We start from the raw sequence: 19,203 nt of genomic DNA on the forward strand, positions 1-19,203 counted from the left end.
TTTATACATCTCTTTCTCTTCTTTTCTTTGACACATCCCACACAGACGCACGTCCCTATTTGCTGGCCTTCTCCTGTGCTCAGAAAAGTCTGAAGAAGAGAAGGAGAATACAGTCTCAGACGGGGGCCAACTCGGGATTTTCTCAAGGGCGTTGGAGGTCCTTATTTGTTCAGCCAGCGTTTAGCATTTAACGCTCCTGCTACCTGCTGATGCGTTGAAGGTCATGGCAGCTGTCACACTATGAGATGGTCACACTAAATTTCTGACATCGTTAGAAAATCTTTGGTCGCAAGACTGTGACAACAGCCGTCCTAGAACCAGTGGCACACCACGTCAGAAGACAGTACCAAAGGTATCACCACGAATCTCCCACAATAGTCATCTTTTACATCTGGAATGAGCCAAAATCCCACAGTGTCCCACAGCCCCACTGTTACAGTACGAAACTGTCTTGGCTGTCTATACTTCTTTATTCCTCTTTCCTAACTCTTAACTACCTTAAAACAGTCCACAGAAAAGTGGAACAGGAAATGTTCAAAAGAACCCTGGAGCAAACCAATAACAAAGACCAACAAAGTAAAAACTGGCATTACTGCTAATTATGGTCCTTTCTGAGCACAATACTGTCACCTAGTTCACCTGTAATTGTCTTTTTTTGATATTTTTTGAAAAAGGGAGAACCGGCAAACAGCTGCACAACCTGTATGATGATCAAGCTGTGGAACCAGCTCCCTGTCCAGGTACGGGAGGCTGACTCCATCGCTACTTTTAAGATCAGACTTAAAACCTACCTCTTTGAAAAAGCTTATTGTTACTAATTGTCATTAATGACAATTATTGTCATTAATTTATTGTTACTAATTCTATAGTTCCAGTTACTATCATCGACAGACAAATTATCATACATAGGGGGTCGTCTAATCATCAGGTTAACATCTTAGCTGTGCTGCTAGAGGCCGAGGCTGCCGGGGTCCAGAAACATGATCACCTGACAGGCCTCTGTCACCCCCCCCACTGGGTTCTCGTCTCGTCTCGTCTCCCTACATGAGCCTGGTCCTGCTCAAGGTTTCTTCCTGTTAAAGTGGAGTTTTTCCTGCCACTGTTGCTTGTCTGAGGTTAGGCCCTGGGATTCTGGAAAGCACCTTGAAACAATTTTGATTGTAAAAGATGCTATATAAATAAAGATTGATTGATAGTGTGCATCAGCTCTCCAGCTAACGCGCATTATTTCATTAGTATTATTCATCTTATTCATTACGGCCCTCAGGAATGAAATCATCCTCATTGTAAACAAGTGCGGGGGCGACGAAAAAGAGCAATAAACCTGATGGATATTCTGCCCCCTGCTGGGTGGAAGATGTTATGACAAAAAACAGAGAACAACAAAGTGCAGAATACACTTTAGTAGTGTTCAGTCATATTTACATCCATCAGTAACTCACCTGTACCTGGATATTCTGCACACATTCATGTTTAAATGGTGTTTAAACACTTGTAATGGTTTTTAACACTCATCAAAGTCAGTGTTTTCAGATTCTGTGATTTCACACTGGACAGAATGTGAATGAGGTACATCAACAAATCCTCTTTACTTAAACAGAAGTTTCTACAGCCAAAACACTCCTGATTAACTCAAATAAAAGCCGAACAAACTCAGTACCAACATGAGATAAAAAAGATGCAAACAGACATATTGCTCAGTGCTTTTTAATAGAAGAAATCAGAATTGTGAGCATCAATTATGCAGGTGTGTTTAAAGAAAAAAACTGGAACAATCAAACATGGGAACAGAACCTGGATTTAAAAAAACAAACTAAGGGGAAAAAAAGAGCTGCAAAAATATCCATAGCGCTCTGTTCACAGCCATTAATATCTCCACTTAATTGGATGGCTAGTCCCAGCTGGTTGGGGCTCTTGTTCTGGGAAGGGTGGGCTAAGGTCTGGGAAGGGTGGGCGAAGGTCTGGGTAGGGTGGGCTAAGGTCTGGGTAGGGTGGGCTAAGGTCTGGGTAGGGTGGGCTAAGGTCCGGGTAGGGTGGGCGAAGGTCTGGGTAGGGTGGGCTAAGGTCTGGGTAGGGTGGGCGAAGGTCTGGGTAGGGTGGGCGAAGGTCTGGGTAGGGTGGGCTAAGGTCTGGGTAGGGTGGGCGAAGGTCTGGAAATGGGGCACGCTTACTTGGTGGCATCCGACAGACCTGTGCATATGTCAGTTTGGGGCCGACCTGAAAAGTCAGAGCACAAGGATTTGGTTTCCAACATGAGCATCGCTGCAACAGCTCTGGTAAAACCAGATTAATACTGGCTGACAATTCTGTGACCTCACGGACCCTGAATAACCCGGCTTGCTGGCTTTGAGAAGACTCTGTTCACGCAGTTCAGGACGATTCAAATAAAACAAGGTTGCGTCTGACAGTGAGTGTTTCTGACATTATTAGTAAATGTACCTTGTTCTCAGTTGCAGGTACGGTTGCTACGGAAACATTCACCGCAGAAAGAGAAGGGAAGTTGGCCTCCTCGATCTCAGGAAGAGGTGACGGCTTCCTCTCTGTGTCCTATAAAGCAGCACTGGGTCTTGGTCTGTAGTCGGCCGCTCACAGCGGGAGCCCCGTCTGTAGTCTGCCGCTCCTAGCGGGAGCCCCGTCTGTAGTCGGCCGCTCACAGCGGGAGCCCCGTCTGTAGTCGGCCAATCAAAGCGGGAGCCCCGTCTGTAGTGGGAGGTGTTGGTAATAAACCAGACTTTGGTTCAGGAGGAGGTGTTGGTAATAAACCAGGCTCTGGTTCAGGAGGAGGTGTTGGTAATAAACCAGGCTCTGGTCCAGGAGGCGGTGTTGGTAATAAACCAGGCTCTGGTTCAGGAGGCGGTGTTGGTAATAAACCAGGCTCTGGTTCAGGAGGCGGTGTTGGTAATAAACCAGGCTCTAGTCCAGGAGGAGGTGGTGGTAATAAACCAGGCTCTGGTTCAGGAGGAGGTGGTGGTAATAAACTAGGCTCTGGTTCAGGAGGAGGTGGTGGTAATAAACTAGGCTCTAGTCCAGGAGGAGGTGGTGGTAATAAACCAGGCTCTGGTTCAGGAGGAGGTGGTGGTAATAAACCAGGCTCTAGTCCAGGAGGAGGTGGTGGTAATAAACCAGGCTCTGGCCCAGGAGGAGGTGTTGGTAATAAACCAGGCTCTGGTCCAGGAGGAGGTGTTGGTAATAAACCAGGCTCTGGTCCAGGAGGAGGTGTTGGTAATAAACCAGGCTCTAGTCCAGGAGGAGGTGGTGGTAATAAACCAGGCTCTGGTTCCGGAGGAGGTGTTAATAACCTGGTTTGCAGCACAGTGGATGGAGCAGGCTCATCTGTTGCCCACTGGTTCTGCTCCTGCTCAAGGTCATCAGCATCAATGGGACGGATGCTGTAGAAGCTGTTTGACACATCTGGAGTGTTTTCCTCTCCGCCTGTGCTCAGTCTGGGCAGCACCACATGGGGATGTGATTCCAGGGGTTCCTCATCACATCTGCTTCTGCTGTCTCCTTTAAGCTCTGCATCCAAGCATGCATGCTGGGTTCCTGCGGAGGTGTGCTGCCTCAGCTCCACCGTCACCTTGCTCCGTCTAACGTAGGTCGGGAAGTCTGACAGACTGCTGTCGCTGTCGCTCTTTTATGTCGTTAAACTGTGATTCCATGACTTGAAAATGGGAAACTCCGTTTGATCCAGATCTGACCAAGGAGGACTTATTCATGGTAGATCCACAGTCTTCGGCAAAACCTTCAACCGAATCTCATTTACGAACATGAAACTTTGAATTTTCAGGTTCCAGTTCAGATGATGAATATTGAGAAGAGATTTGAAACCTATCGTGCTCTTAAAATATAATAGGTGGCTGAATAGCACAATTTTAATCTGGTTTGAGACGGGGCTCCCGCTAGGAGTGGTCCACTACAGACGGGGCTCCCGCTAGGAGTGGTCCACTACAGACGGGGCTCCCGCTAGGAGTGGTCGACTACAGACGGGGCTCCCGCTGTGAGCGGTCCACTACAGACGGGGCTCCCGCTGTGAGCGGCCCACTACAGACGGGGCTCCCGCTGTGAGCTGCCCACTACAGACGGGGCTCCCGCTGTGAGCGGCCGACTACAGACGGGGCTCCCGCTAGGAGCGGCCCACTACAGACGGGGCTCCCGCTGTGAGCGGCCCACTACAGACGGGGCTCCCGCTGTGAGCGGCCGACTACAGACGGGGCTCCCGCTGTGAGCGGCCCACTACAGACGGGGCTCCCGCTGTGAGCAGCCGACTACAGACGGGGCTCCCGCTAGGAGGGGCCCACTACAGACGGGGCTCCCGCTGTGAGCGGCCCACTACAGACGGGGCTCCCGCTGTGAGCGGCCGACTACAGACGGGGCTCCCGCTGTGAGCGGCCGACTACAGACGGGGCTCCCGCTGTGAGCGGCCCACTACAGACGGGGGTCCCGCTGTGAGCGGCCCACTACAGACGGGGCTCCCGCTGTGAGCGGCCCACTACAGACGGGGCTCCTGCTGTCTGTAGACCTCATGTGCCAGAGTGATGGGCTTTGAGCACGTGATGACTCCTGTGGTGAAGATCAGTTTTCTGCCATCCATGACTGGATATCTAGAATACCGTTAAAAAGGGCATCAACTGGCCCTGTGTCACCAGGAGCCACGGCGATGTACAGCTGCGTATCGTCAGCATAGCTGTGGAAGCTGATGCCGTGGCTCCTGATGACGTCCCCAAGAGGAAGCATGTCAAGATTAAAAAGGGTTGGACCTAAGATTGACCCTTGGGGAACGACCACAACCTCCTATCTTTAGTATTGCTGTGCCAACTGGTGGTCTTTTGGGTTGAGGATAACGGTGATCTATATGTACCTATATGTAGCTATAGCGTCATTGGCCTCCACTCCAGCCACTCCTGGTAGTTCCTCAAAAACACTGAGTTTCTAGTGGATGCACAATCTGTGGAAGCCAACATAGAAACTTCTGAAGAGCCAAAGTTCTTGCAACAAAAATATAGTCCCCAATTAGGTTGTTTTGTTATCACGCGACCCCGTCCCCATTATCTTAAGAGAATATAAAAGAATGAGTGGAGACAGAAGAGAGAATGAGACGTTTTTGGCGCGTGTCGCTCTTGATTTTGTGTTCATTTTTGCAGTAAACTTAAAGGAGGCCTTTTCACTTTATGTTTGATTCCATTTAAGCTGATATTCCATTCTTGACATCTTTAAATTTACACTATTCACGGGAGATTTATTTGGTCATTTTGCTTCTTTTTATTTCCTATTTCCCACATTTATTCATAGATTTTATTAGATTGCAATAAATCCTATAACATTGAACAGACTGACTAAAGTCAAATGACCTGTGGTTCCCACCGATAGCCGTCATTCTGATGGGTTTTTGCTGGCTGCAGCTGAAATATTCCAATGCTCCATGTCACAGAGACAGTAAATACTAAACCCTAAAGATTCTGAAGGCATGATGTAAAATAGTAACGTATAATACAGACATTTGAAGAGACAATTAAGAGAATGTTTCCATGCTTCTAAGAGTGGCCGAGGAGCCATTTAGAACTTTCTAAAGATGCATTGTGTGATACCAGGAACTAATTTAACTTCAAGGCGAAGCTGCTTCTGCTTTGTTGACCATCGACTGATCTCCTGAAAGTCCACCAGCGCTTTTTAAAAACTGAATTTTTCATCTATGGACGGAGTAGATGGCAGATGTTTCCACAGATGCTCTTCACCAGTGGTCAGTGAGTGATGCAGCAGATGAGCGGGAGTTGACTGGCTTCAACCAGCTACTGACTCAATGTCTCCAGCCCATAGTGTGGATTCTCTACGAGATCAGACAGCAGCTTCACTCCTGAATCCTGCAGCTGGTTCTTACTCAGGTCCAGTTCTCTGAGATGGGAGGGATTGGACCTCAGCGCCGAGGCCAGAGAGTCACAGCTGATCTCTGATAAGCTGCACTTAATCAATCTGAAAAATGCAGGATAAGGTTATACGGTGCAGGTCTGCATGTGATCTGCGTCAGTACTAAACCTACGTTAGTTCTTAGTTGGGTCAGACCTGAATTCACGATATTACAAGGAATTTTTTTAATGTGGTGCATCACAGCAGTGTTGAGAACAGCCTCACTTCACCATCTTAGCAGCTGGTATATAGGTAGAAAAATGAAGACTGACCTGAGCCTCTCCAGTTTACAGTTTGGACTCTCCAGTCCAGAACAGAGCCGCTTCACTCCTGAATCCTGCAACGTGTTGTGGCTCAGGTCCAGAACCCTCAGATGGGAGGGATTGGACCTCAGCGCCGAGGCCACAGAATCACAGCTGATCTCTGATAACCTGCAGTGCTCTAATCTAAATAAAGAAGGGAAACTTTTATAAGGTTATAAGTGAAACCAGTATTCATCTGAAAGGTTAATCAAAGGCATGATCTGTAAATATTTAATTTAGTTACAGGTTAAAAAATGATAGTAATATGTAATTACCACAATTCCAACCTCTCAGGTTTGCACTGTTCCAAAGGAGAATATATATTGTTCTGGCCCTCACTCTTCCCAGGTTCTCCCACCTCTTTCCCTCCCATCTCATCATGGAGATCCATCTCACCTGTGGCTGATCTTTAAAGGCACAACCTGTCTTAGATGACTTCCTGTCTCCCTCACCATCTCCCTCCTCGTTGGCTGGTGTCTACCAGGCACCCTCACCTAGTTTTGTCTAATTTTGGTTACCATCTGTGGGCTTTTTCATTGTCCTTAAATCAATTTATCATGAATAAGTGGTCCCCGTGTGGCCCTCCCTCCTGAAGGAACTGGGCACAACACACACACTCAGAAAGTGTGAGGACCCTCGGATGGAATAATGGACATTTTTGAGAATGGTGTTTACCTCAGAGTTTCCAGTCGGCAGTTTGGAAAGTGGAGAAAACCACAGAGCTGCTTCACTCCTGAATCCTTCAGATGGTTCCAACTCAGGTCCAGTTCTCTGAGATGGGAGGGATTGGACCTCAGCGCCGAGACCAGAGAGTCACAGCTGATCTTTGATAATCTGCAGCCACTTAGTCTAAAATAACAATTATTTTGAGAGAAGACAAATAAAAATCAACATGTACCAGAGCAAAACACAGCTTACAAGCAACAAACCTCTGGTCCTGCACCGGCTTATCTGCCGTATGTTCCTATTTTGGGTTCTTTCAGGGCGGTTGGACAAGATCTACAGTGTATGTAAAGTGTGTGTGGGTCAAAACACCTTCCAAGTTTGTGAGACCACATTTCTCAATAGCACTCAACTCTTGTCAGGAGTTGGGACAAAGCGACCCACTCCTGACAGCTTGTGGGCGATGCTGCAGCGACCCTGCAATCCCTACACTCTCTGGTGAAACCAAATCAAAGGTTTTAGACACTGCTGGATGCTGGAAGGGTGGCTATAGTCTGGACGCATCGTTCCCCTGACTGCACATTTCTCCAACAATGATTGGCAGCTGGTGTCACTTGTTCTCCAAATGAGAGAAGGAAAGAGAACCACCCCACAGTGTGTTTGATTGCCCCACTGCAAGCTCAATGCTGCCAGAAAACATTGCAGGAGCATCAATTCCCCTCAGGGCATCAACAAGGAGCTCAGGAAAAGGTGCAGCTGCCACCTACTAGAGACAAGCACACTGAGCTGAGATTCAAAGCCCTCTCCTCCCAAGAGAAGAGCTTGTTTGTTGGAGGCTCTTCTGGGCGATACCTGGTGCCACAGCTCCAGCTCAGCCCGTCTCTGGAGCTGAGGTGGAGCTTAGCAAGTTTCATGGTTCTCCACCACTTCCTCTCGCTGAGGACCTTCTCAGCTGGTGGTTTCTGCTCCACCTTCCAAGTTGAGCAGGTGATACTTCTGCATTCCTGCCACCAGTGTCTCTGCAGAAAGAGTCTTCTCTACTGTTTTATATTAGATTGTAGAAAATTAGGATTTTTGGTTGATGTCTTAGATGTTGTTGACTAAGAGCAGGTTTTCTTTAATAACATAGAAAGATTCAATGAGAAGAGCAAATGTATTATTTTATGAACTACTTCCACTACTATTATATACACATACTTCCATATTGTCTTAGATTGCAAGCTGCATTTATTGCATCGTTCATAGAAAGTCATATTTGTGAGGAGAAAAACTCAAATAAGGTCATTTTCTTTCATGATCATTACAAAAAAAGAAGGCGATGAACAAACAGATTTATATAAAAATGTGTGAAAACTTATGGATGGAAACCTTTTTAAAATGGTTGCATTGTGTAGAATCGGTGTAAAATCAACTTGTTGACTTCTGATTTGGACTCCAATGGAAGTGAGGTGCAACAATTGTGGATGCTGAAAGCTTCAGATCTTCATGAAGGTTTCTGTGGTTGGACTGACCTGCTGCCCCTTTAAGAGGGAGGCAGGTTTGGGCTTCTGGCTGGAATGAAGCCACCTCAGATGAGAATGACTGCAGGCTTTCGGTACCAAGGTTTAACAGGGTGCTCACTTCACACTTGGGCTTTGCTCTTTTTTGGGATGGCTTTTCTCAGTAGAGAAGGGGCATGGCACACTGCAGCAGCTTTCTTTTTGGGTTTTCTAGTTTTCCTTCTGATCTTTAAAAGACAGGAAGAACCATTTTTGGTCTGAATGTTTGGGCGGTTTTGTGGCCAGCCTAAAATAAAACAAGACAAATCTACAACTGATACTTCCTTTCTAGTCATTGATGACCATCCTCACATGGGACAGATTTCCACAACCAATTTAATACTGCAAATCTGTCCTGTGTGGTCTTTTTTCTGAGAACTGTAACACTACGTTTATAACAAAGATCAAACATGGAAACATTTATTGTCTAACTAGTTACACCTGGGAAAGTACTGGATCATCTCTGACTGACCTGAGAGTCTCCAGCTCACAGAGAGGATCCTGGAGAACACCACAGAGCAGCTTCACTCCTGGATCCTCCAGCTGGTTCTTTCTCAGGTCCAGAACCCTCAGATGGGAAGGATTGGACCTCAGCGCCGAGGCCAGAGAGCCACAGCTGATCTCTGATAAACTGCAGCCACTCAGCCTGGATAAGGAATCATGGCAAGAAATGATCTCTTATTGGAGGAAAAGTCATATTACACTTGCTCAAAATCATTATTTCATTTTATTTCATTATTTAATCAGGGCCCTTGGAGTCAGGAGAGCTCTGGCCCCCACTGATAAACTGGGATATTACAGCAACAACATAGTTAAAAAGTATCTATAAAATTGACTTTCAATGGCTCATTTAAATTCATACTACACTTCTCTTCTCCAAAAGTCAATGGAGTTTATCTTGAAGCCTTTCATTGTTTAGTTGTTATGTCGAAGATAAAAGGAAGCTGACCTGAGAGTCTCCAGCTGACAGTTTAGACTCTCCAGTCCAGAACAGAGCAGCTTCATCCCAGAATCCTTTAGACTGATGGAGCTCAGGTCCAGAACCCTCAGATGGGAGGGATTGGACCTTAGCACCGAGGCCAGAGAGTCACAGCTGATCTCTGATAACCAGCAGCCCCACAGCCTGGAAAAGGAATAAATGGCCAAATAAAAACACATTTCTAAATCTGAAAATGAAGAGAAAAGCAGAAAATGTAAAGAAATTTAGAAAAGACCAACAGAGGCCTCCTGACCTGAGCGTCTCCAGTCTGCAGTTTGGATGCATCATTGCAGAAGACAGTAACTCTACTCCGGCATCTGTCGGGCTTTTGTTCCAGCTTAAGTCCAGCTCCCGTAGATGAGAAGGGTTTGACGTCATTGCTGAGGCCACAACTTCCCAATGACTCGTTGAAAGAAAACTACTAGACAGTCTGTTGTGTATGAAACAAAAATAGTGAGTCAAACTTTGGGATTTCTCATCAACTTATCTGAGAATCTACCTCAACACAAATGTAGCTCATTTCCTGGAAAAGCTAAATTCAACACCGTAGAGCAACAGTTTGAACGACCATCAGATCTGAAATGCAACTGAATTATTCTCAACATTTGTCTTATTTTAGAACAGCTCATAATTACTCAACATTTAAAATGATTGTAGCAAATGGTTTAAAGAAACGTGCATCTTTTTATCTGTCTATCGGCTCTTTGGATATTTTGCATTTCATCCAATTTGTACGATGGTGCGTCAAGTCTTAATTCAGCGATCCGATCGATGACATCAGAGTCTCTGGTTGCATCGATTGCCCTCAGCTTCTGTTATATCTGCCTGTTTCCCTTCAAATCATTTTCACTGCACCTTTTGTTGCTAGTGATGAAGTTGCCACCTAACGGGTGTGGAAAGGGTCCAACAACTTTGTGGGTCACATAAAGGCTCCAAACGGAACCGCCACAAAGACCTAAAACACCCATTTAAACCAACGAGGCCGGCTGTTTTTACGTTGAACAAATGAAGCAAAATAGTCACGTGTCATTATTTAAGATGTGTTTTTCTGTCGTTTGAATACGATGTATACAAACAAACAAAAGTGATTTAATGACATGACAGTAATTTCATGATAGTCAGTTAACTTGTGGCTCCTATTATTCCTGCCTTATGTTGGTTTGTCTGGATTGACCTTTGAACTTATATCCAGCCAGTGTTGAACATTTCTGGATGAATTGTTGTTTTTTTAATTTATGGACGCTGCAATGGAGATAAAGAATTGAAGGAATGACCACTGGAGGGGGTATTGCTACCTGACATGATCCACTCGCTTGATTTAAACGCCGATGTCCGGCCCCAAAAATCTTTACTTACACGGCCTTCCTGCAGTTCCTCACAGCTGGAATCAGGCGACGTCGTCCCTTATCTGAGGTGTTGTACTGCTGCAGGTTCAGCTCATCCAGAACCTCCTCTGACATCTGCAGCAGGTAGGCCAGAGCTGAACAGTGGATCACTGACAGTCTCCTCTCTGATATCTCCCCTGACTTCAGGAACTCTTGGATCTCCTGATGGACTGACTGATCCTTCATCTCCATCAGACAGTAGAAGATGTTGATGCTTCTGTCTGGGGAGATTTCATCACTGTTCAGCTCCTTCAGGATGTTGAGGACCTTCTGGATGGTTTTTGGGTGGCTGTCCGTCTGATCCAACAGTCCACCCAAGATCCTCTGATTGGACTCCAGAGAGAGACCATGAAGGAAGCGAACGAACAAGTCCAGGTGGCCATTTTCACTTTTGAGAGATTTCATTAGTGCTCTCCTGAGGAAGTCATCAAGAGATGTGATTGGTTTCGAATATTCTAGGAACTGATTTATAACCACTGTGTCGTTCCTGGTGTAACGGTGGAACATGTAGACGGCAGCCAGAAACTCCTGAATGCTCAGATGAACAAAGCAGTAGACTGATTTCTGGAAGATCACACTCTCTCTCTTGAAGATCTCTGTACAAACTCCTGAGTACACCGACACCTCGGAGACGTCCAGTCCACATCGCTCCAGGTCTTCTGAGTAGAACATGATGTTTCCTTTCTCCAGATGTTCAAACGCCAGCCGACCCAACTTCAGAAGGAGTTTTTTATCAGCCTTAGTCAGTTCCTCTGGTCTCTGCTTTCCTCCATACTTCTGCTTCTTCCTCTTTATCTGAACCATCAGGAAGTGTGAGTAGAGGTCAGTCAGGGTTTGGGGCAGCTCTCCTCTCTGGTCTCTGGTCATCATGTCTTCCAGAACTATAGCAGTGATCCAGCAGAAAACTGGGATCAGACACATGATGTGGAGGCTCCTGGTGGCCTTGATGTGTGAGATGATTCTCTTGGACAGATCTTCATCACTGAACCTCCTTCTGAAGTACTCCTCCTTCTGGGAGTCAGTGAAGCCTCGTACTTCTGTGATCCTGTCAACACACGAGGGAGGAATCTGATGGGCTGCTGCAGGTCTGGAGGTGATCCAGACGAGAGCTGAGGGAAGCAGGTTCCCCTGGATGAGGTTCACCAGGAGCACGCCAACGGACGATACTTGTGTGACATCAGAGATGAGCTGATGCTTGTTGAAACCCAGTGAAAATCTGCTTTCATCCAGGCCATCAAAGATGAACAGAAGTTTCCAGACAGTCAGATCTTCTGCTCCGATCTTCTGTAATGTTGGATGGAAAACATGAAGCAGTGAGAGAAGACTGTGCTGCTCATCTCTGATCAAGTTCAGCTCCCTGCATGAGAGCGGAAGCACCAGACTGATGTCTTGGTTCTCCAAACCTTCTGCCCAGTCCAGACTGAACTTCTGCACTGAGAAGGTTTTTCCAACGCCGGCGACACCGTTGGTCAGAACCACTCTGATGTGTCTCTGTTGCTCAGATAAGACTTTGAAGAGGTCCTGGCACTTGATTGGAGTGTCCTGGATGTTCTTCTTGGAGGTTCTCTCAAGCTGTCTCACCTCATGTTGTGTGTCCACCTCCTCACTTTGTCCCTCAGTGATGTAGAGCTCAGTGTAGATCTTGTTCAGCAGGGTTCCACTTCCTGCTTCATGAGTTCCTTCAGTCACATGTTCACATCTTCTCTTCAGACTCATCTTATGACCTTCTATCACCTCCTGCAGATCACCTCCTGAACATAAGTAAACCAATGATTTCCATTTATAATAAATCATCAACACAACTACAAATTCATGACATCACAAATTAAATCTCATATTGAACAGTTTTACTTTGTTTGGGCTTCATTTCAGCATCTCCAGATCTGCTTCCAGATTGTGAACAAGAGGACTCTCCTGGTGGAGCTGACTGGTCCCAGTTTGATAGGATGTGCTCCCCCCTCTCACTATGAAACACATCTCTATTAGTCCTTGGATTTATAGGATGAAAGAACCTGATCAAGACTCAATATTGTTCCAGCATTTATGTCTGAATTCATCTTTCAGTTTAAACATGATTCTTGTTTCTAATCAACAATATTCACATTAAGTCTGTAACTATATGACTGTCTGAGGTTTAAGTGTTAAATATCTCCAATAATAAACTCACAACCTGCTGCTGTTAATGTGACTAACAGCTGGCACACAAACACATCATCACGCTTTAGTTTTCTTACATTTCCTCTGAACTTCTGAAGGTTATTCCTCCATCTTTGGAGTGGTCACTCTTCAGGGACACCCAGCTGGGCACTGTGGACTCTGCTCTGTCCTCGTCCATCCTGAGGAAACATCAGAAATTGTGATGAGACTGTGATGAAGGTAAATAATCTGTAGAGGTTGGAGTTCAATAATCCCAATTCACTGCATTTTTATCAAACAGGAACATTTCTAATCCATTCTGGATAACAACTGAATCAATAAATCAATGATGTCTCTGTATCATTTTCATGTTTTCAGAGTTTAAACTGCTTTTTTAACTGTTCCCTGCAGTGAGAAAAGAACTGGCACCTTTTCCAGCCCCTCATCCTGCAGCACTGAATGTGCTCTAAAGTTCTTTCCAGAGCAAACGTCTCTGCACTTGCAGCAACATGTTGTAGTCATGGATCCGTGAGGAGAACCGGATACAGGAAACGCCCCCACTTTGATCCCAAAACCCAACTGGTGGCCAACGGCTGGTCCATCGGGCCCGACAACACTGGTTTTCCACAGGCCAACATGGTGAAAGGACTGTGCACCGTTTCATTTTAAAGAGCTGATGAATTTCATTTTTCACGATAGTGGAGGCTAATACCCACAAAATGATGTTTTGTATGGTTGTGAAATGTTCGAAGGCAGAGTTATGTGGTTCAGAAAACCTTACTTTAAAGGTGAGCCTTGAGGTCTGATACTGAAGTTCCTCTCAGGCTTGTCTTTGGACCAGTCGCTCTTCATGGAGACACAGCTGGACACTGTGGACTCTGCTCTCTCTTCCTCTTCCATCACACATTCGCTCATTTTTAAATGTGAGTCTAAACGGTTAAGCAGGAACAGTCTGCTGACACAGAAAAGAAGGTTACAGAACATGATTCTCAGCATGAAGACAAGCAGAGGTCTGTCCAATGACGTATTGTCGGCTCATTCACATCAAAATCTATTATATGATGTCACCCTGTACATCATACAGGCCACATATATATTGGAAAAAAGTTTTGGGACATCTTAAAAGTTTACACCATGTTAAATATAAAATAGTTGTGGAAATAATGTTTCTCCTGGGTGTTTCAAAAGGTGCGGTGGCATTAGACGGACGCACACAAATACAAATTAAATCATTTTTTATCTGGTTATGGTTTACAAGAAAACCTAAATTCTTTCAAGATGTCAGTTCTCAACATTAAATTCAACAAATAAGATGAGAATGCATTCAAAACTAAACAGAAATACGTCATCACATCATCAAAGTGGGTCAAATGCAGCATCATCTTCTGTCATCTCAGACAGGATTCCAAGAAGAGGATCTTCATTTTCAACAACGCACCTTGACATCTCATCATGGCTCGTCTGTCAGATTACAAGCAGCTTTTTTTGATCAGGCGCATCATGTTTCTCACGAACACATGATGGTGCTGGAAAAAACATCTGTAGCCTGACCTAGAGGTCAAAACTCTGCATGGCGTGCACAGCTACTAGTTGCAGCTGCTGGTTGTGGCGGAGGAGATCCCAAACATATCTAGCAAGCTTGTTTTGGAGCAGAGCTTGTCCACCACCTCTGACCCCACTCATCACAGAAGTCCCACCATATCCATGGCCAGGTGTGTTGGCAGCATTGGAGCCAGCCTCAGGAAAAAGGTGTGTCAATATCTCAGAAGTGATGATCAAGTTGCCACAACCCAACAGAAGTCAAGCAACCCAACATGCTGAATAGAATAGATGACACACAGCAAAGGGCAAAAACCACCCAATTCTGCTCAGACTAATCTGATCTGACCACATGTACAGGACCAAAAATATCAAAACACCATGGGTTTAGGTTTCCTTTCGTTTTCTTGACTGCTTCATTCAAAACAGAACACATTTCATAAATCCATAATAACAAATTCATATTCCACATAGACCCAGTTGTTAAAACAATAAAATGGAATGCCTTGATCTCTCCCTCTTTACATACTCTCCTTTTTTAAATAAAGGATTGATTGTCCCCCTGGTGGAGGGACAAAGAGAGGAGGCTAAAACTGTCGCGTTTGTGTCCCTCTTTCCGTGGATTTTTCCACTAACTGCAAATAATATTGTCGACTTATTGTGAGTATTAAAATGTGCTTCCTCAACCTCTAAAATGTCGGCTCAGGGTTAGCGGAAAACGCTGTTAGAGGAAACACGCTACAAAGTTTGATCATCCGTCACAACATTCCCGTCGACCAGCCGCAATGTGCGTCCGAAACACGCGCACGCTCATTGCGCACACGCAGGTTATTAAGCCGCATCTCGCCGCGGAACATTGATTCGAGACGACAGCAGTGAAAGAACCAAATGCTACCTGAATATTAGAGGTTTCCCATCAGGGCTCGGTCACTCAAGATGGAGCCCGAAGTTGAGAACTTTCACTTTCGCTTCTACTTCCTCTACACGTCCCGTGTTTGTGGTTGGATCGCGTCATATCCAGCACAGGCGCCTCTCTTCAGAACAATTTGGTCCACGTTTTAACTGAAATACTGGGAAACAACTGGAGTTCGTCTGACAGATGTTCGTTTTTGGGTGCGGAATCAAACTGGGTCAACTTTTTGATCTATAGGATCCCCTCTGGTTCAAAGTGTCCCCTATAGGATATTGACAGTAGTGACCTTTTGGGGGCTGCACACACCTCTTAATGGTGACGGCACCAACGGAGCTGATCCAGTTGTCATCAGCTGGCCAGTCTGACTCCAGCTCATTAGGGGAAATTTGCTGATCTGGAGGAGAAGCTTTCAAAACTTGACGGGCTGGGGGGGAATGACTGTAATTTTGGAATCAGCGTGCCAATTTTATTTTTAATCAGAATAATTTAGAATAATTTCAACAGGATATTTTCAAATTGTTCCCCAGTGTAACTTCACCTGAAATTGTGGACTCCAGAATACCACCATTAAATCCATTTAATCACTTAATAGCTGTGGAATTTGAGCCGTGAGAAAAATATCTCTCCATCATGATTTCCAGAATTTTTCATCAATATCTGAGATTCTTCGAAAGCTTCGCTGGTGTTGGGTTTTTATTGCTTCTGCTTCATTTTCAGGCGCAGTTCTTTTATTTTCAAATCAAATCAAATCATCTTTATTTGTAATGTCTGTTGTAGTCAAACTTGGTGCTATGCAGAATCCCAGGGCCTGATCCCTAACAATCAAGAGGAAAATCTCCCCTTTAACAGGAAGAAACCTTGAGCAGGACCAGGCTCATATGGGGGGGGGGGGGGCTCCTGCTGATGGGGGGGTGGGTAGGGAGAGAGGAGGAGAAGGGGGAGGACAGGTAGAGGAGAGACAAGGCAGACATCATTCAGTTCATTTTAAAACCCACTACATTATATATTCTGAATAGCTGGTGCTGGTAATCGGAAGGATAAAACTATTCTGTAAAAATGTATATTTAGCTTTGTGAAATTGTGTCGTATAGGTCAAATAAGAACACAAGATCAACTGCTGAACCAGTGCAATTTATTTTTAACGTGTTAATTTCCACAAAGAAAGAAAAACCACAAACAACAAGTTTATAGTGGTCCAGTAATGCGCTCTAGTCATACACCAGTACAGTTAACAATAACTCATGTTTTCCACCTGCTTTTCCATCTTCAGTGGGAATAATCCAGTGCGTTCTGGGCTTGAACAAAGGTATTAAAAGCTGGCTGAATGTCTGAGGTGACTGAAGGACACACTTGGGCTTTTCTCAATAGAGAAGGGGCACGGCACAGTGCAGCAGGTTCTCATCTTTAAATTTACTGTATTCATGGGAGATTTATTTGGTCATTTTGCTTCTTTTTATTTCCTATTTCCCACATTTATTATTTGTTTTTATTAGATTGCAATAAATCCTATAACATTGAACAGACTGACTAATTGAAGAGACAATTAAGAGAATGTTTTAATGCTTCTAAGAGTGGCCGAGGAGCCATTTAGAACTTTATAAAGATGCATTGTGTGATACCAGGAACTAATTTAACTTCAAGGGGAAGCTGCTTCTGCTTTGTCGACCATCGACTGATCTCCTGAAAGTCCACCAGCGCTTTTTAAAAACTGAATTTTTCATCTATGGAGGGAGTAGACGGCAGATGTTTCCACAGATGCTCTTCACCAGTGGTCAGTGAGTGATGCAGCAGATGAGCGGGAGTTGACTGGCTTCAACCAGCTACTGTCTCAATGTCTCCAGCCCATAGTGTGGATTCTCTACGACAGGGGTGGGGCGGCCTCCGGGCCTATACGGCCTACGAGACCATTTCTACCGGCCCGCAACGCAATAAGATTTTTAGATTTTATATGTGCACTTATACAGTGGGACCGTTCGCTAAACTCCGCGAGCTGCGAGTAGCAGCGGTAGCGTATTTTTGCCTTTCGTATCGTGAAATTTCTTTCGTAACAAGATGAAATATTTTCCCGTTTTCTGAGATAAAACAGACGGTTATGTTATGTCCGAGTCAAGGTCAGGGTCAGTGAACACAGCATGTGATGTACGTAGTGGGCTGGACTGATTGACACGGACGAATAATGCCTAGCGAAACACGCTAAACTCTATGAGTTGAAAGGACAGATGAGTTTGGATAAAATTAACGCTCTTCGCCGGAGTTTGGAGGCTCAACAAGCAGCTTTCACACGACCATGTACCGAATATTACGCGTGCAAGTTTTGTGGTGAGTGAATTAATAGCCACGAAGCTGAAACCTCACGCCGAAGGAGAGTTCGTGAACGCGCCTCGTAGCCGCCGCTGAGGCGCTCGCGCCGGACAAAGTAAAATTGTTTCAAAGCGTGAATTTGTTTTCGTGAATAATTACTGAACTAAGACATATATTGTTATGATTCCAGTGGCTAACGGTATGTTTTTATGGTCAAGGAATCTAAATATGTAGTCAAAGTATATGTGGGACTAATATTTATGGTGGAAATCACAATATGCCAGGAATTGTTGCGCTTGGCGGAGGTCTGTGCTCTCCGAGTGCTTTCTAGTTGTTGTTGTTATTATTATTGTCTATCTTTCTTCATTTATTTTCTTGATTATCTTGTTGTATTGCAGTTTTTGTGAGTAGAGGCCTCGAACAGGCCCTTACGGGTCTCTTGCCTCAACTCTGCACCTCTTTTTTTATTGTTTTGTATGATCATGAAAACATATTTTACTTGTTTGTCATTTTATTCTATTGTTTTGGTGATTTTATATGCATGTGTGCTAAATAAATAATTCAAACTCAAATGCAGCGATCATGAGACTTAGTAACACAGTGGTTATGGACTTTTTTTTGTCTTTTTTTGCATCCCTACGTATGTTTTCATAATACCGGTAGTATGGCCCTCGGAGGACTTTATAAAAATTGAAATGGCCCTCGATATGAAAAAGGTTCCCCACCCCTGCTCTAAAGTCAGGCATCCTAAAGGTGGATGTTTTCTGAGGCCTGGAGGCTTTAAAGTGGCGCTTTTACCCACTTGTCCTCGTTCTGTTGGAAACTTGATCCAAAAACCTTTTCTGGAGCTTCATGTTCTGCTTTTTTGAAGGAATGAAATGGTTTCATCAGCGCTGCCGGGGGCTGAGCAGGCTTCATAAATCTGAAGCTCTGAGATCCTTTAAAGATCTCCTGGAATCAGCAGATGGGGGTTTGATCAAAAACTGTAAGAATCAGTCAAGCTATCAAATCTTGACTCAGTCCAAGCGTGAACCAGTCCATCCAGAGCTGATTATGGCTCAGCCAGGAGGAAAGCACGGCCTGGGGGGGTTCATATGGAGCAGGCACACTCTGGCTCTATTGCTACTGAAAACAGCCCTTCAGCACAGCAGCCTGAAATACAGTTCTGGAGAACACCTGTTCCCAACAGAACCTGTTTAAAACGGGACCAGTAAAGATGCCCGGCGTGACCACGACCACGGGGAGAGAGGGGGGGGGGGCAGAGACAGGCGGTAACGCCGCTGCCCACCGATTCACCTGGAAACAACAAAAACCCCAGCAGCTTGGACCCAATATGGCAGCGTGTTCCTCAAAAACGCTCCTCAAACTCTCCCCACAGCTTCATTGCTAAACAGGATTTGGGTTTTTTTGTCCGTGCTAAATGGAAAGTGTTTGTCCTTTGGTGGTCCAACAGGACCACGATTTGGATGGATGGATGATTTGATGTTATTGAGAATAAAAACAGCTGAAAATGGAAGCGGAGATGTTTCAGAGCACCAGAGTTCAG

The 19,203-nt window shown here is 45.1% G+C and overlaps 1 protein-coding gene across 7 annotated transcripts in view; it reads left to right on the plus strand.

The window, feature by feature from the left end:
* LOC105418562 (WW domain-binding protein 11-like) overlaps nt 1-19,203 on the plus strand; it is a 1,118,483-nt gene that overhangs the window by 1,038,477 nt on the left and 60,803 nt on the right. The gene's annotated exons all lie outside the window — the stretch shown is intronic.

Source organism: Takifugu rubripes, chromosome 19, assembly GCF_901000725.2.
Source record: "Takifugu rubripes chromosome 19, fTakRub1.2, whole genome shotgun sequence".
Classification (NCBI taxonomy): Eukaryota; Metazoa; Chordata; class Actinopteri; order Tetraodontiformes; family Tetraodontidae; genus Takifugu; species Takifugu rubripes.